Source organism: Taudactylus pleione, unplaced genomic scaffold (assembly GCF_031769625.1).
Source record: "Taudactylus pleione unplaced genomic scaffold, aTauple2 ptg000520l, whole genome shotgun sequence".
In the NCBI taxonomy this organism is placed as follows: domain Eukaryota; kingdom Metazoa; phylum Chordata; class Amphibia; order Anura; family Myobatrachidae; genus Taudactylus; species Taudactylus pleione.
The window spans coordinates 11,176,671-11,203,057 of NW_028284922.1; positions in this window are offsets into that span (position 1 = coordinate 11,176,671).

The window sequence follows — 26,387 nt, forward strand, 5'->3', positions numbered from 1 at the left end:
GTGCATGTTTTTTTAAAAACCACGCACCTAATAGAATAGCAAAAACCCCCTCCTGCAGGAAAAAAGCGTTTGGGGAGGAGGACGAATGAAGGCACCAGAACCAGACACCTTCTGGAACCTATGGCAGATTTGCATATAATGAAATAACTCTGTCGCTGGTAAGGAATAACGGGATTGTAGACTGGAAAACAGGCTAACTTCCATGAGATCTCCCAATGTGTGTACTGTATACAGTGGCTTAACCAATCAGAAACAGTAAGATTAGGGATTAATTTAGCTATCACTTTTATAAAAAGTTCAGGGGATGGAAGTGAAAAATCAGGAATCCGAGCAGTTAATTTGTCCCAAATATGTAATTAGACTTTTATAGAAGGTAATAATGAAGAAACAGGGGGCGCATAGATCTGGGAGTCCAAAGCAAAATCCACTAAAGGAAATCTCGGACAACTATTTTGTTCTAAGCATGCCCAACAATTAACAGAACGATAACAAAATCATTCAAGCTAGTTCTGGTGGATGGTTCTTCCAAAGTTAACTAGATCGTAAAGAACGACACTTGTCTAGATATTTACTAGGAAACATAAAAGGGATCGTATGAAACAAGTAAATTAGTTTCGGTAGGGAAGACATCTTAAAAGCAGCCAAATGGCCTAACCAGAAAATGTCGTAAGAGAGCCAAGATTTAGTAAAGTTGGACAGACATTCAATTAGGGCGGGCAGATTAACAACAAAAACCGGGAGGAGGAGGGAATAGGAATACCATGATAATGACTAGAGGATGTACACCAATTGTACTGAAAGGTAGAACAGAGAGACGATATAATGGAAGTTGTATGAATAATAGGTAAAGCATTAGTCATAGGGGGCAATCCTATTCCGTACGAAGGGTGCGATGTGCCATTGCAACGGCGTTTAAAAGTTCACATCGCAATTCGCTAAACTTTGCTCGCTGCACTATAAGGCTGCAAGGAAAATTTGGCGAATGCGGGCTGCCGTAAAGTGCGGGCACTGCCGCGATGACTCGCAATGGCAGGATCATCGCGGCTAATAGGATTGACCCCTTAGACGGTACATATCTAACAGCGAGTGGAGATGTGACGAATGCAAGAGGTCTGTAACAAAAAGGAGGACGTCTTTAGTGAAAAGGCAAAGTTTATGTTACTTATCCCCAACCTTTACTCCAGGAAAGGCAGCATCTGTCCTTAGTTTAGTGGCAAGCTGTTCAATGGCAAAACAAATATCAAGTGGAAAAGGGGGCTTCCTTGTTGCATGCCATTAGATATAGGGAATGTGTCCATCAGAAAGCTGTTGCTAAAAACCCTAGCTGGTATAGAGCTATACAAAGCTAAAATAGATGTGGGAATATGTTCCGCAAAACCAAATTTAGAAAGGACAGTCTGCATATGTAACCAACTAAGGTGGTCAAATGCTTTTTCAGCATCGAGGGAGAGCAAAAGTAATCCAGATTTGGAAGAGTTATTATGATCGATAAGATTGAATACTCTGCGGGTGTTATCCGAGACTTGTCTGCCGGACACAAACTCTACTTGGTCGGGGTGAATTAGAAAAGGGAGAAAGACGATTCGCGATCAATTTAGCATATAATTTCACATCTCCGTTTAGGAGAGCAATAGGGTGATAATTTTGGCAGAAGGCAAGATCTTTTCCTGGTTTAGGCAGCGTCACAGCCTGGGCTTCTAATATTTCTGTGGGAAACGAGCCAATAACAGACACATCATTAAACACTGATGTCAATATAGGGGCTAAGTAGTCAGAAATAGTAAAATAAACATAATTAATAAATCTGTCAGGGCTGGGGGCTTTACCATACGGGAGTGAGTGAATAACCGCTTCTATCTCTAAAGGGGACCATGGGGCATTTAATTCCAATAATTGTTTGACCATCAAAGAGGGAAGACCAATGTCAGACAGAAAAGGAGCAATAGTCGAAGATGAGGGTTAAGGGATAGAAGTATCAGAGGACAGATTATATAGTTAGAAGTAAAATTGGCGATATCTGATGGGTTAGCTATCTTAGTACCTATAGAGCAGAAAATACGTTTAATTCTATGACGAGCTTGCTGAGTTCAAAGTTTATGGGCTAAGAGTCTCCCAACGTGATTATCCATCAGGTAGAACTTTTGTCGTAACCGATTTAATGCAGCTTGGGTACTAGCCATAAGAAATTTTTTAAATTGGCTTCTAATAGCAGACAATTCTTTACGCAATTCCTTGGAAGGATGAAACTTATTACGATCCTCCAAATCACTAAGTTTAGCCTCCAAACCCACCTGTAGCTGGATATTCTGATGTTCAAGTCTAGCACCAGCTTACATAGCGTAGCCCTGTAAAATGGCCTTAAGGGCACACCAGAATGTAAAATTAGAGGTATCAGAGGGAACACTAGACTCCACATAAAACTTTATACTATCTGCTATGTGTTGTTTAGGGGCAGGATCTGAAAGACGGTGGGGAGAGAGTCTACAAAGGGCGAGTGGGCATGTTGACGGAATAGATAGTGGGGCATGGTCAGACCAAGTAATGGGTAAGATGTCCAATGAATGAGAATAGTGTAATGTCTATTTATCCGTCAATAAAAGTTCAATATGGGTAGGAGTGTCTTTTTAGACAGGAGGTAGCCCGTTTGCATCCCCCATCACAGGCCCCCTACTCTCACCCGGCACCCGACTGACTAGAGTGTGCCCAGGGTCTACTGCGCATGTGCAGATCGTGGGGGAAATGGAGCGGCAGCAAAAAGGAAAATCAGGAGCACTGAAGAATAGGAAAAATTTGAAAATCCAATAGACGCATGAACTTCAGGTGGAAGACCATTCAGGTCGGGGTGGAGATGGTTTCCAGGGAGCATTTGGCAGTTTAACTGAAATGTCTGAGAGAAGTTTGGCACCAGCCTCTAAATCCGAAATCACATGGGTGTTCCAGTGTTTGTGTACCGGGAATACTATTTGCATAAACATAGGAAGTTTTCCCCATAAAATCAGAGAATTATTGTTGAGATATATGGTAACATATTGCTTAAATCAGACGATTGTGTCTTAAGTTACCGCTCATGTAATGGCACCTAAAAGGCCACTAAAAATATACAATATATGCTTTGTGTGGGGACCAATCGAGTAGAACCGGTATCTGCTATATGCCACCCAATGTTCTGAAGCATAGGTAGCGTACTGCGGGGATGCTCCCATACCCATATACAAATCCCAAATGTCATGGAAATGAGGATCACAATCTGCATCAGAACTGTACATTGTTGTAAGACAACTGTAAGATGGTGGGGCAGGAGTAAATAATGCACCCTCAAATATGTGCATGGGCATAGAAACAACAGGCAGAGTTTCAGGGCTAATATGAGTATCATCACCAGTCTCCAAATCTTTCTGTATCTGTATTAGAGTAAGTGGACAAGGGTCTTCGACTTTCAAATTTGCCAGGTTATGCCCCGAATCAGGGGTTTGGATTGTCAAGTGAACAGGGTTATGGTCTAAGAGTGGCAGCATGCAGTCAAATTTGGCATTAATATAGGGTAGCAAGATCTCTGCCAACTTTATGGCCAACTGATTTGCAAAGGCTTCAGTGAAGAACACTGATTACATGACTGTCACTCCTGATAAAATGGAAGGGACAGGGTAGGGGAGAACATGTCTTTCAGACATGAACTTATTACAAAACATAGTGTGCCACTACAAAACAGACAGAAAAAAAATGCAAATTATAGAACATTAAATAATGACAGTTGCAATTCAGTACCCTCCACTAGATGTCAGTAAAGACCCATTAGAAAACACTACCCATCGAGAATACTGGTAATAAACAGAGTAGTTAAATAAGTTGGTAACAGTCAAAGAAAATAGAGTGATAACAGAATACCACTGCTTTGAGAAGTGACAGTCCCCACCAACCTCAGCAAGATAGTACAGGGAACGTCCATTAAATGTCCAATAAACGAGGGTGGTGTACTTCAGCAGCTTTTTGATAACACAGGAAGTTTATATGGCAGCATGCAAAGATATTCCCCAACACCTTCTTCAATAATCAGCTCCAGAAGAGTAGCAATCCACTCAAAGCAGCAGGATAAGTGTTGTTTACATTAGGGGTGTGCACCGGCCACTTTTCGTGTTTTGTGTTTTGGTTTTGGATCTGGATCTTTCTTCGTGTTTTGGATCTGGATTGGTTTTGCCAAAACCACCCTTCCGTGTTTTGGGTTCTGGGTTTTGTGTTTTGGATCTGTATTTTTTTTTAAAAAAGCATAAAAACAGCTAAAATCACAGAATTTGTTGGTTTCTCTGCTCCTATGCTATTATTAACCTCAATAACCTTAATTTCCACTCATTTCCAGTCTATTCTGAACACCTCACACCTCACAATAGTGTTTTCATGTCCAAAAGGTTGCACCGAGGTAGCTGGATGACTATGCTAAGCGACACGAGTGGGCGGCACAAACACGTGACCCATCTAGGAGTGACACTGCAGTGGCAGACAGGATGGCAGTTAGAAAAACTAGGCCCCAAACTGTACATAATGCAAAGAAAAAAAAGAAGTGCAAGATGGAATTGTCCTTGGGCCCTCCCACCCACCCTTATGTTGTATAAACAGGACATGCACACTTTAACAAATCAATCATTTCAGCGCCAGGGTCTGCCACACAACTGTGGCTGAAATGATTGGTTCGTTTGGGCCCCCACAAAACAAGCTGGCAATTAATGTGTCCCTGCACAAACTGGCTCTACGGAGGCAAGATGTCATCCTCATCCTCCTCATCCACCGATTCCTCACCCTCTTCAGTGTGTACATCCTCATCCTCACAGAGTATTAATTCGTCCCTGCTGGAACCACAGGTCCCTCTGTACGTTCTGGAGGCTGGTCTCCCTGGAAGAGTTGATAATTCATTTTATGAACATCATCTTCTCCACATTTTGTGGAAGCAACCTCCTACGCCTTTCGCTGACAAGGTTCCCGGCTGCACTAAACACTCTTTCGGAGTACACACTGGAGGGGGGGCAACTCAGGTAAAATAGAGCCAGTTTGTACAGGGACCTCCAAATTGCTTCTTTTTCCTGCCAGTACAGGTACGGACTGTCTGACATGCCTACTTGGATGCTGTCACCGATGTAATCCTTTAACAGACAGACGCTTGTCGCTGCTGCTTTGAGGATTCAAGTGCGGCTACAGCCCACACAATTCACAAAGACAGAAAAAAAAAAAGAATATTTTTATTGTTTGTGGAGCACACTTTGAGGGTTACACCACCCTTTAACAGACAGACGCACGCTTGTCGCTGCTGCTTTGAGGATGCAAGTGCGGCTACAGCCCACACAATTCACAAAGACAGAAAAAAGAAGAACAATATTTTAATTGTTTGTGTAGAACACTTTGAGGTGTCATCACCCTTTAACAGACAGACGCACGCTTGTCGCTGCTGCTTTAAGGATGCAGGTGCGGCTACAGCCCACACAATTCACATAGACAGAAAAAAAAAGAACAATATTTTAATTGTTTCTGTAGCACACTTTGAGGGTGTCACCACCCTTTAACAGACAGACGCACGCTTGTCGCTGCTGCTTTGAGGATGCAAGTGTGGCTACATCGCACACAAGTCACAAACACATTAAAAAAATATTTTTTTATTTTTTGGAACACTTTGAGAGTTACACCACCCTTTAACAGACAGACGCACGCTTGTCGCTGCTGCTTTAAGGATGCAGGTGCGGCTACAGCCCACACATTTCACAAAGACCGAAAAAAAAAGAACAATATTTTAATTGTTTGTGTAGAACACTTTGAGGGTGTCACCACCCTTTAACAGACAGACGCACGCTTGTCGCTGCTGCTTTAAGGATGCAGGTGCGGCTACAGCCCACACATTTCACAAAGACCAAAAAAAAAAGAACAATATTTTAATTGTATGTGTAGCACACTTTGAGGGTGTCATCACCCTTTAACAGACAGACGCACGCTTGTCGCTGCTGCTTTGAGGATGCAAGTGTGGCTACATCGCACACAAGTCACAAACACATTAAAAAAATAGTTTTTTATTTTTTGGAACACTTTGAGAGTTACACCACCCTTTAACAGACAGACGCACGCTTGTCGCTGCTGCTTTAAGGATGCAGGTGCGGCTACAGCCCACACATTTCACAAAGACCGAAAAAAAAAGAATAATATTTTAATTGTTTGTGTAGAACACTTTGAGGGTGTCACCACCCTTTAACAGACAGACGCACGCTTGTCGCTGCTGCTTTAAGGATGCAGGTGCGGCTACAGCCCACACATTTCACAAAGACCAAAAAAAAAAGAACAATATTTTAATTGTTTGTGTAGCACACTTTGAGGGTGTCACCACCCTTTAACAGACAGACGCACGCTTGTCGCTGCTGCTTTAAGGATGCAGGTGCGGCTACAGCCCACACAATTCACAAAGATAGAAAAAAGAACAATATTTTAATTGTTTGTGTAGCACACTTTGAGGGTGTCACCACCCTTTAACAGACAGACGCACGCTTGTCGCTGCTGCTTTAAGGATGCAGGTGCGGCTACAGCCCACACAATTCACAAAGACAGAAAAAAGAACAATATTTTAATTGTTTGTGTAGCACACTTTGAGGGTGTCACCACCCTTTAACAGACAGACGCACGCTTGTCGCTGCTGCTTTAAGGATGCAGGTGCGGCTACAGCCCACACAATTCACAAAGACAGAAAAAAAAAAGAACAATATTTTAATTGTTTGTGTAGCACACTTTGAGGGTGTCACCACCCTTTAACAGACAGATGCACGCTTGTCGCTGCTGCTTTGAGGATGCAAGTGTGGCTACATCGCACACAAGTCACAAACACATTAAAAAAATAGTTTTTTATTTTTTGGAACACTTTGAGAGTTACACCACCCTTTAACAGACAGACGCACGCTTGTCGCTGCTGCTTTAAGGATGCAGGTGCGGCTACAGCCCACACATTTCACAAAGACCGAAAAAAAAAGAATAATATTTTAATTGTTTGTGTAGAACACTTTGAGGGTGTCACCACCCTTTAACAGACAGACGCACGCTTGTCGCTGCTGCTTTAAGGATGCAGGTGCGGCTACAGCCCACACATTTCACAAAGACCAAAAAAAAAAGAACAATATTTTAATTGTTTGTGTAGCACACTTTGAGGGTGTCACCACCCTTTAACAGACAGACGCACGCTTGTCGCTGCTGCTTTAAGGATGCAGGTGCGGCTACAGCCCACACAATTCACAAAGATAGAAAAAAGAACAATATTTTAATTGTTTGTGTAGCACACTTTGAGGGTGTCACCACCCTTTAACAGACAGACGCACGCTTGTCGCTGCTGCTTTAAGGATGCAGGTGCGGCTACAGCCCACACAATTCACAAAGACAGAAAAAAGAACAATATTTTAATTGTTTGTGTAGCACACTTTGAGGGTGTCACCACCCTTTAACAGACAGACGCACGCTTGTCGCTGCTGCTTTAAGGATGCAGGTGCGGCTACAGCCCACACAATTCACAAAGACAGAAAAAAAAAGAACAATATTTTAATTGTTTGTGTAGCACACTTTGAGGGTGTCACCACCCTTTAACAGACAGACGCACGCTTGTCGCTGCTGCTTTGAGGATGCAGGTGGAATCTAGACGGGATTTGGAACCGAGGACACACTACCTCCATCAATTGTCTAAATCCCACTGCACTAATGTCGGATACCGGACGCACGTCTAACACCAACATAGCAGTCAAGGCCTCAGTTATACGTTTTGCTTCAGGATGACTGCTGTCGTACTTCATCCTCATCGCTAGGGACTGTTGGAGGGTCAATTGTTTAGTAAAAGTAGTGATGTTCCTACTTCCTCTCTGGGATGATGAACAACTCCCAGCAGCAGCAACAGCACTAGGAGGAAGAGGTTCTTGATCTTTCCCTATTTTATTTTTATCGGAGAAAGTTTGGTCCTCCATTTATGTTATATTGATATATATACGTGCGGCTAAAGCGCACACAAACACAGAAAATATTATTTTATTTTTGCTGGAGAGTAGTGCACTTTGTGGGTTACACCACCCTTTAAGAAATGAGCCAGCCGGCTCTTTACTTATGGGACACAGGCGCACGCTTGGCGCTGCTCCTTTGTTGATGCACGTGCAGCCACAGTGCACACAATTCACAAACACAGAAAATAATTTTTTTTTTGGTTTGGACTGGAGTGTACTTTCGGGGGTTACAGCACCCTTAACGGTCAAGCCAGCCGGCCCTTTACTTATGACACAGGCGCACGCTTGGCACTACTTTGTTGATGCACGTGCGGCTACTGCGCACACAATTCACAAACACAGAAAATATTTTTTTTTTAGGTTTGGACTGGAGTGTACTTTCGGGGGTTACAGCACCCTTAACGGTCAAGCCAGCCGGCCCTTTACTTATGACACAGGCGCACGCTTGGCACTACTTTGTTGATGCACGTGCGGCTACTGCGCACACAATTCACAAACACAGAAAATAATTTTTTTTTGGTTTGGACTGGAGTGTACTTTCGGGGGTTACAGCACCCTTTAACGGTCAAGCCAGCCGGCCCTTTACTTATGACACAGGCGCACGCTTGGCACTACTTTGTTGATGCACGTGCGGCTACTGCGCACACAATTCACAAACACAGAAAATAATTTTTTTTTGGTTTGGACTGGAGTGTACTTTCGGGGGTTACAGCACCCTTTAACGGTCAAGCCAGCCGGCCCTTTACTTATGACACAGGCGCACGCTTGGCACTACTTTGTTGATGCACGTGCGGCTACTGCGCACACAATTCACAAACACAGAAAATAATTTTTTTTTGGTTTGGACTGGAGTGTACTTTCGGGGGTTACAGCACCCTTTAACGGTCAAGCCAGCCGGCCCTTTACTTATGACACAGGCGCACGCTTGGCACTACTTTGTTGATGCACGTGCGGCTACTGCGCACACAATTCACAAACACAGAAAATAATTTTTTTTTTGGTTTGGACTGGAGTGTACTTTCGGGGGTTACAGCACCCTTAACGGTCAAGCCAGCCGGCCCTTTACTTATGACACAGGCGCACGCTTGGCACTACTTTGTTGATGCACGTGCGGCTACTGCGCACACAATTCACAAACACAGAAAATAATTTTTTTTTTGGTTTGGACTGGAGTGTACTTTCGGGGGTTACAGCACCCTTTAACGGTCAAGCCAGCCGGCCCTTTACTTATGACACAGGCGCACGCTTGGCACTACTTTGTTGATGCACGTGCGGGTACTGCGCACACAATTCACAAACACAGAAAATAATTTTTTTTTTGGTTTGGACTGGAGTGTACTTTCGGGGGTTACAGCACCCTTAACGGTCAAGCCAGCCGGCCCTTTACTTATGACACAGGCGCACGCTTGGCACTACTTTGTTGATGCACGTGCGGCTACTGCGCACACAATTCACAAACACAGAAAATAATTTTTTTTTGGTTTGGACTGGAGTGTACTTTCGGGGGTTACAGCACCCTTTAACGGTCAAGCCAGCCGGCCCTTTACTTATGACACAGGCGCACGCTTGGCACTACTTTGTTGATGCACGTGCGGCTACTGCGCACACAATTCACAAACACAGAAAATAATTTTTTTTTGGTTTGGACTGGAGTGTACTTTCGGGGGTTACAGCACCCTTTAACGGTCAAGCCAGCCGGCCCTTTACTTATGACACAGGCGCACGCTTGGCACTACTTTGTTGATGCACGTGCGGCTACTGCGCACACAATTCACAAACACAGAAAATAATTATTTTTTTGGTTTGGACTGGAGTGTACTTTGGGGGTTACAGCACCCTTTAACGGTCAAGCCAGCCGGCCCTTTACTTATGACACAGGCGCACGCTTGGCACTACTTTGTTGATGCACGTGCGGCTACTGCGCACACAATTCACAAACACAGAAAATAATTTTTTTTTGGTTTGGACTGGAGTGTACTTTCGGGGGTTACAGCACCCTTTAACGGTCAAGCCAGCCGGCCCTTTACTTATGACACAGGCGCACGCTTGGCACTACTTTGTTGATGCACGTGCGGCTACTGCGCACACAATTCACAAACACAGAAAATATATTATTTTTTTAGCACTTGGGGGGAGCACCCCTGATGGACAGAGCACCCCCTGGACAACACTACAGCACTCCTTTAGGACTGGGACACTGCACAGGACTTTGGAGTGGACACAGCCCCTATGGAGAACTGACTGCACAACACAGTCCAGCCAGCCCCTATGGACTTTGAAGTAGTGGACAACAGCAGCACTACACTACACTACACTACACTACACTACACTACACAGCCCTAACTCCCACCCTCCCTCTTCACTGTCCACAGCCGAGTGAGAAAATGGCGCCGACGCGGGTACCTTATATAGGATCCAAAACCCGCGAGACTCGGAAGGCGGGATGATGACGTTTTGCCTCGATTTCAGATCCGAGTCAGGCGGGAAAAGTCGAGCCTGACTCGGATCGGACTCGGATCGGGGGGGCTCGGGGGGGTTCGGATTTCAGAAATCCGAACCCGCTCACCCCTAATATATATATATATTGTATATATATTAGGATATACATGTACATATATAAAGCTCCATATATATATATATATACATATATATATATACTGTATATACACACAGGGTGTATTTCAACGTTTCAATCTATACTGAAGAAAATCAATAGATTGAAACGTTCAAATACACCCTGTGTATGTGCTAATTAGTCTATTACAATTGCTGTGAGTGCAGCACTTCTGGACTTGTATGTATGCGTGATTACATTGTGAAGGCACTGGGCCAGTCATTGTGTTTATGAGAGTGCCGGACCCCTCTGATTACTATATATATATATATATATATATATATATATATATAAACAAGTATAATAAACTGAAATTTCAAGATTATATAGATATATATATATAATATACACACACACACACACACACACACAAAACAGGCAGAATGGTGGCACTCACAGTTTTGACAAAAGAAGGACAGTAGCCCAATATGCTATATCAACGTTTCAGTTATTGCACCTTCGTCAGAAATAGCATATTGGGCTACTGTCCTTCTTTTGTCAAAACCGCGAGTGCCGCCATTCTGTCTGTTTTGTATTCAGTTGACTATGGATGGCACCCGGTGAGGTGATTCTAGTTATATATATATATACACATTTGAAACACCACAGATTACATTTGCCTAAATATAGGCATGGAATAAAAAAAAAAAATCCAAGCCAGCCAGAAGCTTGTAAGTTTATATCTATCTAGCTACATATATTTATAAAACTATATCTATATACAGTGTAAATATATATACTGTATATATGTGTATGTATGTATATATATATATATATATATACACACATCTATAAATATATATATAAAGAGAGAATGTTCTCCATACGTTTGACATATGTAAGCTGGAGATGCCAGGTCTGCTGGGTTTTTTATCCCATCTGGTAAATTGTTGTGGTCAAATCCATCAGGTAAGGTAATGCCCTGATAGCCTGTGGGGACCTGACCGCTATAGAAATATCTGAGACAATTGGTAAAGTCATTAGTGACTCTAGCACGGGTTTCATAGACAATGGCTATGAAGAACCAGCAAAGGCCCAATATCTTTATGTTCTCAATAGAAGTAGTGAAGGCTCAGAGATGAAGAAATGGTCTGATATAAAAAAAGTGAAAGGCAGGACATCATATAACATACTGTAATGTAATCCAATTGGGAGGGGTGTCTTAAAAAATGTAGCCCTATGCACTCTTAATAGCTTTGCTAGGAAAGTGTGGGAGGGGTGTTGCAATGCTCAGATAAGCTTATGTCAACATTTCACCACTTCCTGAGAAAACTATTATAGATTTATTACACAAGATTTAAAAATGCATTATATCTACAGTATGTAGCAATATTGTTATATGCAGGGGCGTAACTAGGTATTTGAAGGCCCCATAGCAAATGTTTGTAAGGACCCCTATGTACCATCCAATGGTAAAGAAATGTATATAACACACATAACTTTGACAAGGAAGATGGACCCCCCTCAGCTTTGGGCCCCAGAGCAGCTGTACCCCTTGCACCTATGGTAGTTACACCCATGCTTGTATGTTTTATTTTACAGTAAACTGTCATGCAAAAATATAGAAAATAAGATATAAGAATAATATGAACAGTATTAAATTAACAATATTATATCTATAATAATTTCAGTGAAAAACATAATGTTCACTAAGCTTTAAATCAATAAAATTGATAATTACTTCCTTAAAGTGCAGCTTCAATGTTAAGAGCTAAACAAGCTGTAATGCCCCCTTGCATGGATGTGCTTAATTTATACCAGCAGTATAATTGTAAGAAAAGAGCAATTCAATTTCCACTCCAGTGCCTGAAAAACTTCCTCAACTACCTTCAATTCCCTTAAACTGATTAATCTGGGCTGATTCAGTACCAATCGCAATTGCAGTTTCAAATTATGGAGTAGCTGATGAGCTGATGAGTATTAGGCAGAGGTGCGGCCTTGAGGGCTGATGTATACTTGGCTGAGATGCAGCCTTGGGGCCGAGTAGCAGCCTTGAGGGCTGATGTGTACATGGCTGGGGTGCGGCCTTGGGGCCGAGTTGCAGCTTTGAGGGCTGGGCATAAGCATATATATAATGGGTGCAAGGTGTGCGGTGCACACGGCCCCTGGGTCCAGGGGGGCCCACACCACACACCCTGCACTCATAGGTAATCATACCCCTCCGCCGATTCCCGAAGTGGCGGCGGACATTTTCCCAGTGTTCTGCGCATGCGCAGAAAAGATGTCCCCCGGAAAGTAGGTGCGGTCGCCATTTTCCCGGAGACCCGCGCATGTGCTGTAGATTCTGGCATGAAGCCAGAATCTACAGCGCTCAGTACCGTGCTGAGCCGCTGATGCACACAGGCCGCCTCCTCTCTTAAAATGCCCCTGGGGCTGAGGTTAGGCCTTGTGGCCAAGCTGCGACTGAGACAGTCATGAAAGTCTTTTTGCAGAGCTGTGGCCTTCGGCCGTGATGCGGCTGAGACTGCTGAGATGTTACTTAACAGTAAATGATCAGACACTGCAGTGCAACGGAGATAGCCGTGATGGTAAATGGCGAGGTCCACTCAGACGCTGGATTGCAGCCAAGACAGCTGGGATACACGCTGGACAGGAGGAACTGGAACACAACATGAGGATGAATTCCACACACAGGAACCGGAAGGCATGTACTGAACACTATACACCGCAGCAGAGTACCAGCAGGAGTATATAGGAGAAGGATCCAATAGGAGCGAGGCAGAAGTGTCGGAGCAGTCAGGTGGGAGACCTCACGGAAAAGCATCCATGCATCCTTGTCTCCTAGCAACAGATGGATGATGGTCTGCTCGGAACACAGGTGTTCAACAAGATGCCAAGGCAACTTGTAACAGTATTACTGTTAAGTTCCGCCTAATTTATCCCAATAATAATAATATGTTTTGTTAGAATAGATAAGTTAAAGGGAAGTATCCAAATAGCCTCAAACTTTGTCAGGGCGTCAATGGTTCCCCCGGTGCTATAAATACTAGGGGTGAGCGGGTTCGGATTTCTGAAATCCGAACCCCCCCCGAGCCCCCCTGATCCGAGGCCGATCCGAATCAGGCTCAACTTTTCCCGTCTGACTCGGATCTGAAATCGAGGCAAAACGTCATCATCCCGCCTTCCGGGTCTCGCAGGTTTTGGATCCTATATAAGGTACCCGCGTCGGCGTCATTTTCTCACTCGGCTGTGGACAGTGAAGAGGGAGGGTGGGAGTTAGGGCTGGCTGGGCTGTGTAGTGTAGTGTAGTGCAGTGTAGTGTTGTGCTGTGCTGCGCTGTGCTGCTGTTGTCCATAGGGGCTGTGTCCACTCCTCCAAAGTCCATAGGGGCTGGCTGTGTTGTGCTGTGCTGTTGTTGTCCATAGGGGCTGTGTCCACTCCTCCAAAGTCCATAGGGGCTGGCTGTGTTGTGCTGTGCTGCTGTTGTCCATAGGGGCTGTGTCCACTCCTCCAAAGTCCATAGGGGCTGGCTGTGTTGTGCTGTGCTGCTGTTGTCCATAAGGGCTGTGTCCACTCCTCCAAAGTCCATAGGGGCTGCATGGACTGTGTTGTGCAGTCAGTTGTCCATAGGGGCTGTGTCCACTCCAAAGTCCTGTGTAGTGTCCAAGTCCTAAAGGGGTGCTGTAGTGTTGTCAAGGGGGTGCTCTGTCCATCAGGGGTGCTCCGCCCAAGTGCAAAAAAATATATATTTTTTCTGTGTTTGTGAATTGTGTGCGCAGTAGCCGCACGTGCATCAACAAAGTAGTGCCAAGCGTGCGCCTGTGTCATAAGTAAAAGGCCGGCTGGCTTGACCGTTAAAGGGTGCATCAACAAAGGAGCAGCACCAAGCATGCGCCTGTGTCCCATACGTAAAGGGCCGGCTGGCTTGTCTGTTAAAGGGTGCTGTAACCCCCAAAGTACACTCCAAACAAAATAAAAAAATATTTTCTGTGTTTGTGAATTGTGTGCACTGTGGCTGCACGTGCATCAACAAAGGAGCAGCGCCAAGCGTGCGCCTGTGTCCCATAAGTAAAAGGCCTGCTGGCTTGTCTGTTAAAGGGTGCTGTAACCCCCAAAGTACACTCCAAACAAAATAAAAAAATATTTTCTGTGTTTGTGAATTGTGTGCACTGTGGCTGCACGTGCATCAACAAAGGAGCAGCGCCAAGCGTGCGCCTGTGTCTCATAAGTAAAGGGCCGACTGGCTCATTTCTTAAAGGGTGGTGTAACCCACAAAGTGCACTAGTCTCCAACAAAAATAAAAAATTATTTTCTGTGTTTGTGTGCGCCTTAGCCGCACGTATACCAATATAACATAAATGGAGGACCAAACTTTCTCCAATAAAAATAAAATAGGGAAAGATCAAGAACCACTTCCTCCTAGTGCTGAAGCTGCTGCCACTAGTCATGACATAGACGATAACATGCCATCAACGTCGTCTGCCAAGGCCGATGCCCAATGTCATAGTAGAGGGCACATACAATCCCAAATGACAAAGTTCAGGAAAATGACCTTAAAAAAAACATTTAAATCATCTGAAGAGAAACGTAACCTTGCCAATATACCATTTACGACACGGAGTGGCAAGGAACGGCTAAGGTCTTTCCCTATGTTCATGACTAGTGGTTCAGCTTCACATGACGATGGAAGCCCTCCTCCCACTAAAAATCAAACGAGTTAAGCTGGCAAAAGCACAGCGAAGAACTGTGCGTTCTAAGAAGATATCACAAATCCCCAAGGAGAGTCCAAGTGTGGTGGCGGTTGCAATGCCTGACCTTCCCAGCACTGGACGGGAAGAGGTGGCTCTTTCCACCATATGCACACCCCCTGCAAGTGCTGAAAAGAGCACCCACAGTCCACTTGCTGATATGCAAATTGAAGATGTCACTGTTGAAGTACAACAGGATGAGGATACTGGTGTAGCTGGCGCTGAGGAGGAAGTTGGCGAGGAGGATTCTGATGGTGATGTGGTTTGTTTAAATCAGGCTCCGGGGGAGACAGTTGTTGTCCGTGGGATGAAAAAGCCCATCACGGTCATGCCTGGGCAGAAGACCAAACATTCCACCTCTTTGGTCTGGCAATATTTCTATCCAAATCCAGACAACAACTGTCTTGCCATATGTACCATATGTAAAGGTGAAATAAGTAGGGGTAGGGACGTTAACCACCTAGGAACATCCTCCCTTATACGGCACCTGTAGCGCGTTCATAAAAAGTTACTGTCAAGTTCAGAAAATTTGGCTAAGACCGTAAACAGTCCAGGGACACCAAAATCCCGTTGTCCTGTTGTATCCAAGCACCTGCAAACCACACCGTCAACTCCCTCCTCGTCAATTTCCTCCTTAGTCAGGATTGGAAGTAGTCCTGCAGGCCATGTCACTGGCATGACTGACTCTCCTATCCGGGATTCCTCCGGAGGATCCTGCATTGCTACGCCTACTGTTGCCGCTGCTGCTGTTGCTTCTGCTGGGAGTCGTTCATCATCCCAGAGAGGAAGTAGGAACACCACTACATTTACTAAACAATTGACCCTTCAACAGTCCTTAGCAAGGAGGATGAAGTACGACAGCAGTCATCCTGAAGCAAAACGTATAACTGAGGCCTTGACTGCTATGTTGGTGTTAGACGTGCATCCGGTATCCGCCATTAGTGCAGTGGGATTTAGACAATTGATGGAGGTAGTGTGTCCCCGGTTCCAAATCCCGTCTAGATTCCACTTCACTAGGCAGGCGATACCGAGACTGTACAGAAACGTCAGAAAAGTGTCCTCAGTGTCCTGAAAAATGTGGTTGTACCCAATGTCCATTTAACCACGGACATGTGGACAAGTGGAACAGGGCAAACTAAGGACTATATGACTGTGACAGCCCACTGGGTAGATGTATCACCTTACGCAGCAACAACAGCAGCGTCACCAGTAGCAGCATCTCAGAAACGCCAGCTCGTTCCAAGGCAGGCTACGCTGTGTATCACCGGTTTCAGTAAGAGGCACACCGCCGACAACCTCTTAGAGAAACTGAGGGAAATCATCGCCCAGTGGCTTACCCCACTTAGACTCTCCTGGGGATTTGTGATATCTGACAACACCATCAATATTGTGCGGGCATTACATCTGGGCAAATTCCAGCACGTCCCATGTTTTGCTCACACAATAAACTTGGTGGTGCAGAATTTTCTGAAAAGCGACAGGGGCGTGCAGGAGACGCTTTGGGTGGCCCGAAAAATTTCTGGCCACTTTCGCCATTCAGCGACTGCGTGTTGAAGACTGGAGCACCAGCAAACACTCTTGAACCTGCCCCACCATCACCTGAAGCAAGAGGTTGTGACGCGGTGGAACTCAACCCTCTATATGCTTCAGAGGATGGAGGAGCAGCAAAAGGCCATTCAAGCCTATACATTCACCTATGACATAGGCAAAGGAGGGGGTATGCACCTGACTCAAGCGCAGTGGAGAATGATTTCCGTGTTGTGCAAGGTTCTCCAGCCCTTCGAACTTGCCACACGTGAAGTCAGTTCAGACACTGCCAGCTTGAGTCAGGTCATTCCCCTCATCAGGCTTTTGCAGAAGCAGCTGGAGAAAGTGAAGGAGGAGCTAAGACAGAGCGATTCCGCTCGGCATGTGGGACTTGTGGATGAAGCCCTTCATTCGCTTTGCCAGGATTCCAGGGTGGTCAATCTGTTGAAATCAGACCACTACATTTTGGCCACCGTGCTTGATCCTAGGTTTAAAGCCTATGTGGTGTCTCTCTTTCTGGCCGACACAAGCCTGCAGAGGTGCAAAGCCCTGCTGGTGAAAACACTGTCAGCTGAAGCGTAACGTGACACGTCAACAGCTCCTTCTTCATTTTCTCCCGCAACTGGGGCTGCCAGGAAAAAACTTAGGTATCCTAAGCAACCCGCTAGCGGTGATGCAGGGTAGGCAGGACCAAGCTTGGACATCTGGTCCGGACTGAAGGACCTGGCAACAATTTCTGACATTTCTACTGTCACTACATATGATACTGTCACCATTGACAGAATGGTGGAGGATTACATCGGTGACAGCATCCAAGTAGGCATGTCAGACAGTCCATACCTGTACTGGCAGGAAAAAGAGGCAATTTGGAGGCCCCCGTACAAACTGGCTCTATTTTACCTGAGTTGCCCCCCCCTCCAGTGTGTACTCCGAAAGAGTGTTTAGTGCAGCCGGAAACCTTGTCAGCGAAAGGCATAGGAGGTTGCTTCCACAAAATGTGGAGAAGATGATGTTCATAAAACTGAATTATCAACTCTTCCAGGGAGACCAGCCTCCAGAACGTACAGAGGGACCTGTGGTGGTGGATTCCAGCGGGGATGAGTTAATACTCTGTGAGGATGAGGATGTACAGAACACTGAAGAGGGTGAGGAATCGGTGGATGAGGAGGATGAGGACGACATCTTGCCTCCGTAGAGCCAGTTTGTGCAGGGACAGATTAATTGCCAGCTTGTTTTGTGGGGGCCCAAACGAACCAATCATTTCAGCCACAGTTGTGTGGCAGACCCTGGCGCTGAAATGATTGGTGTGTTAAAGTGTTCATGTCCTGTTTCTACAACATAAGGGTGGGTGGGAGGGCCCAAGGACAATTCCATCTTGCACCTTTTTCTTTGCATTATGTACAGTTTGGGGCCTATTTTTTCAAACTGCCATCCTGTCTGCCACTGCAGTGTCACTCCTAGATGGGCCACGTGTTTGTGCCGCCCACTCGTGTCGCTTAGCATAGTCATCCAGCTACCTCGGTGCAACCTTTTGGACATAAAAACACTATTGTGAGGTGTGAGGTGTTCAGAATAGACTGGAAATGAGTGGAAATTAAGACTATTGAGGTTAATAATAGCATAGGAGCAGAAAAACCCACAAATTCTGTGATTTTAGCTGTTTTTATGCTTTTTTTAAAAAAAAATACAGGTCCAAAACCCAGAACCCAAAACACGGAAGGGTGGTTTTGGCAAAACCAATCCAGATCCAAAACACGAAGAAAGATCCAGATCCAAAACCAGAACACAAAACACGAAAAGTGGCCGGTGCACACCCCTAATATATATATATATATATATACACACACACACACACATCTATAAATATATATATATATATATATATATATATACACACATACTTAAATGTCCCGCTGCCTTCCTATATAGTAACACTCAGGACATAATAAAATCCTTAAACAGGGCGGCACTCGTAAATATAAAAAAAAATGAGGCAGGGTAAAATGAACCCACTTGATCCTGCCTCATGTTTCTTTTATTTGTACAGGATTTCCAAATATCGAAGTTACATTGGGTGCCAGGATGCAAATATAGTTACAATATGCTGTAATAAATACTCAGTTTCGGCTTCAAACTCAGAGTACATTTTTTTTTGGAGCGTAAAGTTAAAAACGGTTGCAAAGATGTCGAAGAAACCATCGGGAGCTGAATACAGGAAGAAGGCGAGGGATAGAGAACAAGCAGCACAACGTTTATCATCCTTGATGTCGTCATGGTTAAACGACAAAAAGTCCAAGACAGGTGCGTTAAAAATATTTGAGTATTATAACACTAAATTAAAATGCTTTTACTTGAACTTCAGGTGAAGTTCAAGCAGTTTTGGTGTTTCATAATATTAGTCGGATGACCACTTACTGCGTCACCTTCGACCCAAGGCCATCCTGTATGTATTTTTAACAAAAACGTGGTTATTTGGTATAGCAATTTTCATACCTTTAAGTTTAGTTTTAAGTTCAATGCAAAGTTTTTACAATGGAATGTTTTGTTTAGCCTACATGAAAAATGAAAGATGTGTTATAGGATGATTAAACATTTTTTTAAGGTGAAATGGAAAAGAGCACAACCCAAGAGGAGATCAGGGACCCACAGGCAGATACTTCAAGCAGCTTTAGCTTTAGCAGTGATAGCCCCGGTAATTCACAACCAGGTCTCCATTCCTGGAACCTCAGCAGGCTCACAAGGAGTTAGTTGCACGGAATTCGCTTTTGATTTCACTGACCCAGGTACGTGGCCAAGTACAATTTCTGATCCTGAGAGATGTTTCATCACAAGAAAGAGAACAGAGACCCAACATGATCCTGATCTTAGTGGAAGCATGAGAGACGGAAGACATCTCAGAAAGGATTGGTTTTTTAAACAACTTCCAAATGGTCAAAAAGTAAACAGACCATGGCTAGGCTATAGCCAAACAAAAAATGCTTTGTTCTGCATTCCATGTAGGCTATTTTCATATTCTGCATCGGAGAAAAAATTGTCCTATTTGGCTAAAGAGGAAGGTTTAACACAGTGGAGAAAGCTCAGTAACAAAATCCCTGACCACGAGAACTCACTACATCACAACTCATGTTTTTGTAATTGGAAAACTCTTGAAACCTCCCTCGGAATCGGTGGTATAGACAGAGAACTTCAACACCAGATAGCTAAGGAAGAAAAACATTGGCGAGCAGTCTTGCATTGTATTATCGATGCTATTATGTTCTTGGCCAAGCAGGGGAGTCCCTTGAGAGGATCTCAAGAAAGCTGTGAGTTTGGAAACCCCAAAAGTGGCAAATTTCTAAACACCATAGACCTTATATCGCACTATCACGCTCCTTTGCGCGAACACATAGAACGGCACAAGAAAGGACAAGTAAGCTACTTTTCTTCAGCGATTCAGGACGAATTCCTAGAAATAATTGCAGGAAAAGTAAGACAAGATATACTGAATGATATAAAAGAAGCTAGATATTTTGCACTCATGTTTGATTGCACTCCAGATGTGAGTAAACTTGAACAAATGACGGAGGTAGTAAGATATGTTAAAGTAAGTGAAAATGGCCCAGAAATTTTAGAAAGTTTTATTGACTTTTTTGTAGTTTCTGACAAGACAGGCCTTGGTCTGAGTGAAGAAATCCTCAAGAAAGTACAAGCTGATGGTTTAGACATGAAGTATTGCAGAGGTCAGTCATATGATAATGGAGCAAACATGGCTGGAGTTTATAAAGGCGTCCAGAGAAGAATACTCCAAGAAAACGAATTGGCATATTTTGTGCCTTGTGCTGCACACTCACTAAATTTAGTAGGAGTACATGCTGCTGATGTATCTCCTGAAGCACAGACCTTCTTTGGGACACTTCACTCTCTCTATCTCTACTTTGCAGCATCAACTTCAAGATGGGAAATTTTGAAGTAACATGTCCCAACCTCACTAAAATCACAAAGTAAGACGAGATGGTCAGCGAAGATAGAAGCCGTCGAGGCAGTGTACAAACATTTAGATAAAGTTGTGATGGCCCTGGAAGAATTGGGGACCGGCCCTCTGTCTTCTGTAAAAACTTAGTCAGAGGCAAACTCTCTGTTGAAACACATAAGCAAGTTTGAAATTATAGTCGTCACATGTTTTTGGTATGGAATCCTAAGAAAGATCGACCGTGTGAGTCAGTATCTACAGAGAGATGATGTAACAGTTGACAAGGCAGTAAAGCACGCGAATGCTAGAATAAGCATGAGAGGACATAAGCACCCTGTTTTTTATTGTGCTAAAACTGGTTAAACTGGTTTGGGGGGTTGCAGTCTCATTATAGGTTAGGTTAGTGGATCAATCAGTAGTGACAGCCTATCAGAGACCTGTTTGGGCGGGCTCTGTTTATGAATATTAGGGCGCTGGGAGGAGTCAGCTTTCTCTTTTCCAGTTGTGATCTCCTCTTGTACCCAGTGTCATAAGGCTTGTTAATTCCTCTTGCCACTGTCTGTTATCACATTATTCTGCATCATATTTTCCTCCTAACCATACTGTCTCTCTTCTTTTGATTCCTGCCTACCTGTGTACCTTACCTCCGTCAAGCTCCTCACTCCCTTCCGTTTGTTCCTCAATCTGTCTGTGTAAACCTCCCCCTGCTGTGCCTCATCTGAGATGCCGCGCCCGTGCCGCAATGCCCCCCCCCACAGCAGCTGGCCGATGCAGTCAGGCCGCTTGCATTAGCCGCCGCTTCCCATTACACGCGCGGCACGTGCACTGCACCCGCACGTGTGTCATCGTGGGTGCCGGAGGCGCCCGCTTCTAGCGCAGGCACCGGCGTCCTTGCGCCCTCACCGTCGGGCCTGCAGGCATGGCTGGCCAGCGGTGGGGGGCCTTCCCAGAGCCCATCCCAGTCATCAGGGGTTGGCGGCGGGAGCGTTGCTGCGGCAACCGCGGCTCCCGTCGCTGGCCCCGCTGCGTTGGCGGCGGCCATTTTAGGAGCGCAGGGCTTGCAGAGCCCTGCGTTAATGGCCGCCGGCCACCAGGACCCGGCTGGCAGCGCCGGGGTAGGGGGCTTTGTGCCCTCACCGCCGGGCCCACAGGCATGGCTGGACTGCCGGGGGGGGCCGTTCCCCCCATACTTTTAACGCAGCAGGGGCTGGTGGCGGGAGCATCGTCACGGTAGCCGCGGCTCCCGTCGTTGGCCCCGCCCATATTACAGCGGCGGCCATTTTAGATATGCAGGGCCTGCAGAGCCCAGAGTTAATGGCCGCCGGCTGTCGGTATTTGGGGAGGGCGGGATCGCTGACCCCAGTACCCGGCCCCGCATGCTTTGATCCACAAGCGCCTGCAGAGCCACAGTATCTGCGCAGCCCTTTTTCTGCGACCTCCACTGCTTTAGGGGCAGGGAGGACAGGGCGCAACACCCCTAGCAGAGCGCAAACCCCCTCGGGTATTGTGCTTTTCTCCAGCCCGGCTGGGCTGCAGGCTTCTCCTATTAGGCGTAGTGCTGCTGCGGATGGACGCGGTAGTGTCTCCGCTCACAGCACCCCCATTAATCAGCAGTATGTGCTACCTCTCGCTGCGCCATTGCTGCAGACTCCCAGCGTCGCGTTTTATGGCCCTGCGCGGCATAATTTGCCTTTGCACGGCCCGGCATTGGGGGCGCAGTGGTCCCCTTATTTTGCTCAGGGCCTAGCGCAGCGGATGCTCCCAACCCTCCTGCCAGCGTTTACGCAGCAAGGCTTCGACCCGCGACTGTCTCAGACCGCAGGTCAGTTCATGCATCAGGTGATGCCGCCCTATGCGGGACAGCAATTTTATTCTGCCCCTTCATGGTTACGCTTGCAACATCCGGTTTCACACCAGGCGCCAGACTATTTTGTAAGGCAGGAGCCAATCCAGCAGCCGCCTCTGCCGGCGGCTCCTCCTCCGGTTAGGCCACCCACCCCCCCATGCTCAAACCACGCGCAGGCGAGGGCTTCCCCGTCAGCAGTGGTCCCAACCCAAGCCCTTGCAGCGACCTCTGTTGCGCACAAGATCGTGTCTAACACTGTCGTTCCAAGTCCACAGGGTTCATCTACCTCGGCCGTCATTGCTGGTGATGCTGCGTCTACAGAGGATGTCCAGCCGTCGTCAACCCCGAACGTGATGGGCGTGCCACGCGACGCAAGTCAGGAGGCGGTTTCCGCCGTGGTGTCAGCTACCCCGTCGACTTCTGGAGCAGGTGAGATACCATTGCACCACAGCCGCATTGATTTGTCACACTCGGAGGATTCCTCCGACTCTTCCAGTTCAGCTGATAAACCGCGTAAGCTAATGCGCTATTTCATTCAGCAGTTGAAAGGGAAGCGTAAGAGCCCGAATAGAGCACGTAGTTCTGCAAGCAGCTCGGTTCCGGATGCGACGGGTGATGCCGTACACTGCTCTAACACTGCCATTTTAAGAGGCGTTAGGTCGAAAGTGAGGGAGCTTATTAGAAAGGGCAAATATGTAGACATGTTTGCCATTACGCATGACGCCAAAAAAGCGTTGGATACAGCTAAATCTGGGGGGGCAGCAGCAGAGGAGGCGCGGCGCAGCTACGCCAATTGGCTTTGCGGGATGTATATTTTTGCGGCTTGCTATACTGAGACTAGGCCTGCCGAGTTTCTGAACATCCTGAAGTATTTACACCTCGTGCACAGCATTCTGTTGTCCGCTAGGCACAATGTGTGGCGGCAGTATGACAAGGTTTTCCGTAAAAAGCAGGATGGCCAGAAAATTCTTAGCTTCGGCTTTAAGGACGTGGAGGTCTGGCTTGAGGTCACTCAGCAGAACAAACCCACCACGGAAGCACCAGTGGGCCGTAAGCAGCCCTTTGTTGCCCGTCCAGGTTTTAACACGGCAGGAAAGGGAAAGTGCTTTGCCTTTAATAACCGTCAATGTAACAGAGGAGCCAGCTGCCGTTTTAAGCACATCTGTCTGTCGTGTGGAAGCAATCACGCAGTTAAAGAGTGCAAGCGCACAGGCGGGCAGGCAGCGGGGCAGGGCGAGCAGTGAAATGCTAAATAGAGCCGTTTCACCAATACAGTTAGATGTGTTGGAACGGTGGTTGGGCCGCTATCCGTTTAGGGCGGAAGCAGCCTTTTTGTTGCAAGGTTTTTGGGAAGGTTTTCGTTTGCCATTAGTTAGGTCAGTTGCGGCGTTAGCAAAAAAGAACCTTAAATCGGCTAGGGATTATCCTGGTATTGTGAGGGCCAAAGTAATGGCGGAGGTGGAATTGGGCCGCATGGCTGGCCCTTTCTCATCTCCTCCTTTAGTGGATTTGTGCGTTGCTCCCTTGGGAGTTGTTCCCAAGAAGGAGGTAGGTAAATTTCGGTTGATCCAGCACCTGTCCTACCCGGAGGGAGGATCAGTTAACGACGCTTTGGACCCAAAAGACTGCAGCGTCACTTACCAATCTTTTGAGGACGCCCTCCGGATAGTGCAGGGGTTTGGTAGGGGAGCGCTATTGGCAAAAATAGACATAGAGTCGGCTTTCAGGTTACTTCCATTGCACCCCGACTCTTTTAGGTTCATGGGTTTTAAGTTCGAGGGTTCATATTTCGTGGACAAATGTTTGCCGATGGGTTGTTCCATTTCTTGTGCCTTTTTCGAATGCTTTAGCTAATTCTTGCAATGGTGCATTCGAGCAGGTTCGGGAAAAACTGGGATAGCCCATTACTTAGATGATTTTTTATTAGTTGGTCCAGCTGATAGCGTTGTCTGCAGCAAGCTGCTTTTATCAGTGCGGGCTCTTTTTCGCGTTATGGGCGTGCCCATTGCGGCGAAAAAGACAGAGGGGCCTACCACAGTTTTGTCCTATTTGGGTATCGAGATTGATACCGTGATGGGTTTATGTCGGTTGCTCCAGGATAAAGTCACTAAGATGCGCGAATACTTAGGGCTCTGCCTCTCTGCAAAGAAATTTCATTGAGGCAGTTGCAGTCGTTACTCGGCCTACTTAATTTCTCTTGCCGAGTGATCCCTATGGGTAGGATCTTCTGCCGTCGGATGGAGAGGGCCACGGCGGGCGTTAAAAAGGCGCACCATTTAATTAGTTTGACTAGGGAGCTTAAGGAGGACGTACGTTTGTGGTGTGCCTTTTTACGGGATTTCAATGGTGTGAGGATTTGGCTACCCAAATTGGTGGACTCCAAGCTGAACTCTAGCTTTATACTGATGCGTCCGGAGCTTGCGGTTTTGGGGCCTTTTTCGAGGGGCAGTGGTGCGCGGAGCCATGGCCAAAAAGCTGGCAGGATGCCGATTGGACATCTAATATGCTCCTTTTGGAGCTCTTCCCGATTGTGGTGGCAGTAGAGATTTGGACTGCGCAGCTTAGCAATCGGAACATAAGTTTCTGGTGCGATAACTTGGGGGTAGTCCAGGCCATTAACAATCAGAGGTCAGTCTGCCCTCAGGCTCTCAATTTACTGAGGCATCTGATACTTTTGTGTCTACAGGGGAACATTGATTTCAGGGCTCGGCACGTCCCTGGCATTGATAACGAGATAGCGGATGCTTTATCTCGCTTTCAATGAACTAGGTTTAGGTAATTGGCGCCTGCAGCCAGCGTTAATGGCTTATCTTGTCCCGCTCATGTCTGGCAGATCATCGGGCCGGCATCGACGGACTCGCATTGAGAGCTTTGGCACCGAGCACCTTAAAGTCATATACGGCAGCGTGGGATTCGTGGCTGGCTTTCTTAGCCGAAGTAGATCGGGGTAAGAATATTGAGGATAGCATGTTGCAATTTGTTTGGATGTGGCATGAGCGGGGCCGGTCTAAGGCCGCAATGTCCAGCGCCTTAGCCGGCATCTCGTATTTTTCGCGTTTGCGTGGCTTGGTAGATCCAACCAAGTCGTTCCTTCTGGCCAAGGCTTTAAAAGGATGGGCTAGAGAACAGGCAGGGCCAGGCAATTCTCGGAGGCCGGTTGACACCGGTTTGTTGAGAAATCTCCTGGTGGCAGTAGCAGGAGTAGCCTTGGGGCAGTACGAGGCCTTTTTGTTTCAATTAGCTTTTGTTTTGGCTTTTTTCGGAGCACTGCGGGTAGGCGAGTTAGCGGCCGCTAGCAAGAGGGCAACAAGCTCGGGGATTCTGTTGAATAACGTGATGGTTAAGTCGGATTTGGTCTTGCTCAAAATTCAAAGATCAAATTTGATCTTTGGCTGTCGATCCCTGCGCATCCGGACCCGAGCATATGTCCAGTAAGCATAGCTAGGCGTTACAATTTGCAGCATCCGCAAGGTGGTTTGCAATGGCTTATTCATGAGGACCTTTCGCCACTGACACGTTTTCAGTTTTCTGCAATTTTTAAGCGATTTTTGGTAGCGCTTGATTTGCCGGTTGAACCTTACGGCACACACTCGTTTAGGATTGGCGCGGTTACTTGTGCGGCAGCAGCGGGCTCTTCCAGCAATGCAATCAAACGGTTGGGTCGTTGGAGGTCTTCCGCTTATAAAGGTTATGTGAGAGGCGACATGCTGCCAAATTAGACAGCGCTTCTGGCGAGTTTGTTTTTTGGGAAACCCAGTGCCTT